This window comes from Toxotes jaculatrix, chromosome 9 (genome assembly GCF_017976425.1).
Source record: "Toxotes jaculatrix isolate fToxJac2 chromosome 9, fToxJac2.pri, whole genome shotgun sequence".
Taxonomy (NCBI): domain Eukaryota; kingdom Metazoa; phylum Chordata; class Actinopteri; family Toxotidae; genus Toxotes; species Toxotes jaculatrix.
In genome coordinates, this window is record NC_054402.1 from 28,089,411 (window position 1) to 28,095,401 (window position 5,991).

Genomic DNA, 5,991 nt, shown 5'->3' on the forward strand with positions numbered 1-5,991 from the left:
AGGGCCACACTTTTACGTTTCAGACACGTGACAGATGTCTAAGGAAAACAGAGCGCTTAAGGTTTTATCATATCCTATAGAGCTCCACCTACAGAGATCAAGTTCAAAGGATAATGGTGGAATTATTAAATTTTCTTTTATTGTTTTATTGCTGTCAACAAATCCCATTAAAAGACCAATACCACAATGTTTTAGTCTGTCTCTCAACACTTCCTGACTTCCCTAACCTGGTTCCTACTGTAGATGTAAATCTTTACACATACTGTACATACTGTAGTTCCAGTCAACAAGGCCCCAGCTCCACCTGAGAGCTACTAGAGTCTACATTTCCTTCAGGGTGAAGTAGTATTGTCACTCCTTGTTATGCAGAGCTTGGTGCTTCTTTGTGAATAATGACAAGGTCAGAGCCTCAACAGCAAATTTCGGCACTGTATGTATTCTACATTCACACAATCATCCATTTCAAGTGAGCTGACAGACTGAATACATTACATTTGGTGAGCTGGTGAGTGTTGCTGTCAGCACAACTGTATGCAGGATTGATGTGCAAGAAATTACAGTGGCTGTGTTCGTGGTAAGGAGGGAACACGTCAACTGAGGCAACAATGTGGCTCATTGATGTGAAGTATCATTTCATCGTTGGTTTGGGTCGTTTCATTGGATTTGTTGAAAATAAGAAAAATGCAGAGTATTGCTGACTACGTTCAGCCGGGAGGGGCTGTCCAGTGATCACAGCCAAGGTCCTTTGAATCCTTGTTAGTCAGATGTGCCAGAATGAGATTTGCTACACCATGGTGTTTAAGGTCAAAGTGCATTGCATCCACTGCAAAGTGAGGATGATCATATCAAAATATAACGGAACATATAACAGTATGTGCGAAGACATTAAATTAGCAAGCTATGTAAGGCAGTCTTTTCCCACGGTGTGCAGATAGAGCAATTACGTCAAGTGAAAGGTGCACCACAACACCACCCATCATGAGAGTTGTTAGTATATAGGTCTTCTTCAAATACTTTCTATAGGTCTATGCTAGTTGCGTGTTACTAGCCCTAATGTTGTGATTATAAGACTGAGCCATTCGACTGTGGTTGGTTGCCAAAGTTTGACTCCAACCTCACGACTCCAGAAAAGAGTCTAGTTAAACGGGACAGCAAAGAACTCTCAGGCAAAACCAGATGGGAGCTTAAAGAACTGTTGTTAAGCCATGGTGAGTACCGGAAAAGAGAGCTGCACACAAATCCCACTCCCAAATGACTTAGTTGGAAAAAAATTCTTGAGACTGCAAATACAAAACAGCCTGAGCAGGCAGGGAAGCTGAAGGAAAAGGCTCTCAGCAGCATTTCATGCAGTAGATTTTGAACATGCATTGATGAAGGAAGATTGTTTGTAGGATATGTTGGTGATCCCTCATGTATTTGCGCATTGTTCCTTCATTTTGTGTTGTTAAATTCAGTATAACATTTTTGAATATATTGACATTTTTGCACACCTGATAAATAAACCTTTTCATGTCTCTAATTGTTTGCTATATTTGATCCAAGACCAGCATTGTATTTCTATACTACACTTAATTTTTCAAATTAAAACCAGTCGTTGGCAGTTTTATTATTTTTACTTCATGAGTGAACTGTTTGAAAATCGTCCATTGCAACAAGAACAAGCAATAGCTCAGACTGTGCTATTTTTATGGCCCAATATCCCTGGGAATTTTGTTCATATTGGATGATTCTGCAGCTCAGTGTTTACATCCAAGGCTAATGTTCAGTGCCTGTGCAGAAGGTAGTATTCCCTTTATGTAGCATGCGGGAAACCCAGAGTCATATCTCTTCACAGATTAGCAATTATTGTTCATCATCCGTAACCTTTTTAATTAATTATAACCACGACCTTTCTCTGACCTTAAGCAATTGTCTTAGTTAGCTAACCATACTGTGGCTGAGGCAGATATTGTAGAAAATGAGAATCTGAAAAACACCAAAATTTACACCAGTCAAAAGCTTTAAGTACAACAATCATTCCAGTGTTCTGTCAGCAAAGCAAAATCATATTGTTTAATAGAAACCCCTGGTTTTTAATGTGACATGAAATTAAATAAGCTCTGCTTGTCAAGATAAACTGATACACAGGCTTTACAAAAGGCTTTGTTTGGACATATGCATATGAAGTACAATTTCTGTTTGCCTGCAGTCATGGAAACAGTAACCTGCCAAAGCTGAGCATTTCAATGCAAACCTGCTTCCTAAATAAACTTGTAAATTTAATGCTAGAAAGCTTTTGAAGATCTGTGGTGACAGAGTTTCCACTCAGTTTGAACAAGTCAAATTCATTTAACGAACTCATTGGTGCTTTTCGGACACCAAGGGCCACGAATTCTTATCCAAGCAACTTCTCCACTGCCGAACGGCTTTCGCTGAACAACCCATGATGTATAAAATATAAAGACCACTACCTGGCCACTACATGTGCTTCTGTCCAATATTACTCAAAAAGCAGCACTTACAGCAGAGTATCCACTTGAGAAACAATCCGTAAATGTCGAAAAAGGTGTGCAACTAAAAGTCGAGGTAAAGCATTTTTGTTGTAAGGAATGTGGAGACAGTGGGATGAGTGTATCGGCATACAGGGCACTGCTTTCTCTCACACAGAGCTCTTATTAGATCATGAGTTATGCTGATGGCTAGGTTCTGGTTCATGTCAGCACCTCTTTCTCTATCTCTTTCTCAGCTGTTGCATTTTGAGGGAGGCTCTTCACAGAGAGCTACCACTCAAATCAACAAATCATCAGGCAGCTAGCTCGAAATTCTGAGCTATAATTTGCCTGATAATGGCGATCAGACATTTATTTAACTGTCAAAGCACAGTTTCAGTCAGAAATGTTTCTGTCTAACTGGATTTGCTTAAAGGGCCAAACCAGTGATTTTGATGATTTGATGTTTTGGTGTTTGTGCTGCCAGTCACTGGCTTCCATTTTTTTTCAATAAGGCATAAAAATCAATCAGTAGACTCTTGAAACTTGTTCTAGTTGTGGTAAACATCAAGTATGTATGTAATTTTTTACTATTAGATTTCACTATAATACATTCACTGACAAAAAAATGGATATCAGTGGCTGCCTGGAATGATAGACAAAGTACATCCAAAACTGTAAAACACACCAGTGTGTTTTGCCAAATGTTATTAACTATGTGATTTGCAGTAAATTGGACAAAACATGCAAAAACCACCGGTATGGAATCCATGTCTCCAAGAAATTATGTTCACATACTACTGTGACATCAGAGGGAAATATAACTTCTGCCTGGATTATGTTCACTTGCATTTTTTCCATCAAAGAAAGTCCTATGTTCTTGTGCCGCACATAAGTCATAGGGAGAATGGTCAGGGTGGATGGTGGATGTACACAGTGCAGGAATTTAATACCAGAGACCAGGGTTTGCATCCTGAGTCTAGCATGTGGGCAGGTTTAGACAAACAAGGCTTTGGTTATGGAAAGACTGTGGATTTGGTTAACTGTTAAGAAAAGGTTACACATCCTGTCTCATGCTCCAAAAAAATTGAATTCATTTCTCTGAAAAAGTACTTCTTGTTGCCTATTTGTGGTATATAAGCATACATTCTAGGAGCCAGGGACGGGTATGGTCGTTGAAAATTAAACATTCTGTATTGAACAAGTGGACAGTGCCTGTAATTTTTGATAATATCACATTAATTAATTAAACTCTGTACAGTGTTTTAATAGGTAAAGATTAATAGGTAACAACAGCATAACACACATAGACACATACACACAAAAATGAAAATTTATATACAGACAAAAATTCTCTTTCTTGTCTTATTTAGGCTTCAGCTTCAGCATGAATGAGTGAGCAGAGGTGGATTGCTAACCGGCGCCAACCCTATCTGTTAAACACACAAACCAATGTTTGATGCTACCTAAAATATAAACTATTGATATGGGTATTAGAGCATATCAAACTATGCCTTTAAAGGAAATAATAATTTTGCACTGTTAAAATGATAAATCTAATACAAGAAGTCATACTATTGACATTAAAAGGAAAGTAACATAAGTTTACACCAAAGACCCCATGACTTCAGTTTAACAGTCCAAGTTTTTTAGTCAAAGCCTTAATAGTGCTTTAAAGGGCAGCGCAGACATATTGAAATTTATGTTATCTAACTTTCCACATAAAACCTCAGTCATTCTCATTAGAAAGAAGCCAAGTTTAAGCCCCTTATGGAACACAAGCTAACCAAGCTGAGTGTGTATCTCCAGTGAGAGAACCTGGCCTTGCAGTCCATCTGGAAGTCATTGAGGGGAGATCTGGCCATTCCTCTCTCCCCTGCATCGCACTGCCCTTCCTTACTGTCGTCCCATAATCCCATCTAACAGCCGCCTGGGCTTGGCTGGCCCATTCTGACACACTGAGGGGCTTAACTTGGCCATCTTGTAAAAAAGAAAAAGGCCCACTTTTTTTCTGCAAGCTGCTCCAAAAAGACACTTTAAATATCTGAGGGGGATTTAATATCAAGTCCATTAGGGCTTTTCTGGAGCCCTGTAAATAGTCAATTAGCGGATAATTCTGATTTGATCCACATGCAGAAAGATCTGCCACAGAAAGGACAAAGAGAGTTGGGTGGGGGGGGGGGGGGGGGGGGGGGGGTCTCATTTGGTTCTCTTTCAGATTACAATCCATGTGCCACTAGTACAAGGTGAGTAACAGAAAATGTCTTTTCACTCCTTCGTGAAAATTGTGTACAGGAGCCCAGGAGAACACAATGCTCACAGATGGATTACAAACAGTGGGCACTGCTCAGAAGAGTGGGATGCTTGAGGACTGGGTCAGAAGGGCAAGCTTCGGGTTCAAAGCTCTGGTGGAGGGACATTAAACTGTGTTTGTGTCCCTTGATCAAACATACAGCTGGTTGGCAGGAGTATAAACCCAAAGCTAAATCTGTTGTATAAAACAGGATTCCTGCTTTTCAAAGTGGCTTTGGATAAAAGCATCTGTAAAAACTAAAAATCATTACAAGAAGTTCCTGGATTAGACATTTAGAGACGGGAGAAAGGGAGACAGATTATTTACTTTTTACATTGGACAGAAAAACATTTGACATAAAAAAAAAACAAAAAAAAATCCTTGGCTCCATCGAATGTCAGCACAGCAGAGACAGACAGACGTACAGAGCTAAGCGTTGTCTTTGGTCTTTGTGCTTTGAAGCAACTTTAATGTGAAACAAAAGTAAATCAAACCCAAACTTGTATGAAAGTAGGCATGCAAATACAGTGTGCTGTGGTGGAGAAACACAGCAACATACAAACACTGCAAAAGAAAAGCCGCACTCCGCCTCCTCTGATCCGGGCCGTAAATTACAAGAGCTCTGGAGCAAAAATGTTCTCGAAAGGTTTATAAAATGATTGTGAAATCAGAAAATGAAGGGAAGTTTCTCTTCCTGGCTCTTTCTTGCCTTTTGCCCTGTTTCAAGCATTTTTCATTCACCTGCCAATATTGTTCAGGCTTGATTGTGAGCATCTGTCACAGCCTGTGAAGACTCCCAGTCCTCCAGGTCATGGTGCTTAAACTTCTTGAAGGTTGAAACATCTTCGAGAACCTCGAGCGAGTCCGGTTGCCTTCGTTTGGCACTTAGAAATCTGTGTTGCACGGCATGTTCAGTGTAATATGAGACCCGTTCACTTCACTGTGTGAAAAACAAGAAAAACTGGATGCTCATTTTCAGACATATTCACGTGTACTTCATATTTCAGTAAAACTGATGACCATTTTCGAGTGTTAACAACTACCCAATGCGTCTTTACGAAAAAATACACACATTCATACACCAGTGGGCACATCATGGACAAACTGGGGTTCAGTATCTTACCCAAGGACAATTCGACATGCAGACTGGAGGAACCGGGGATTGAACCACTGACCAGAACCACTTCTGATGAGTAAATAACCTGCTCCACCTCCACCTCCTGAGCCACA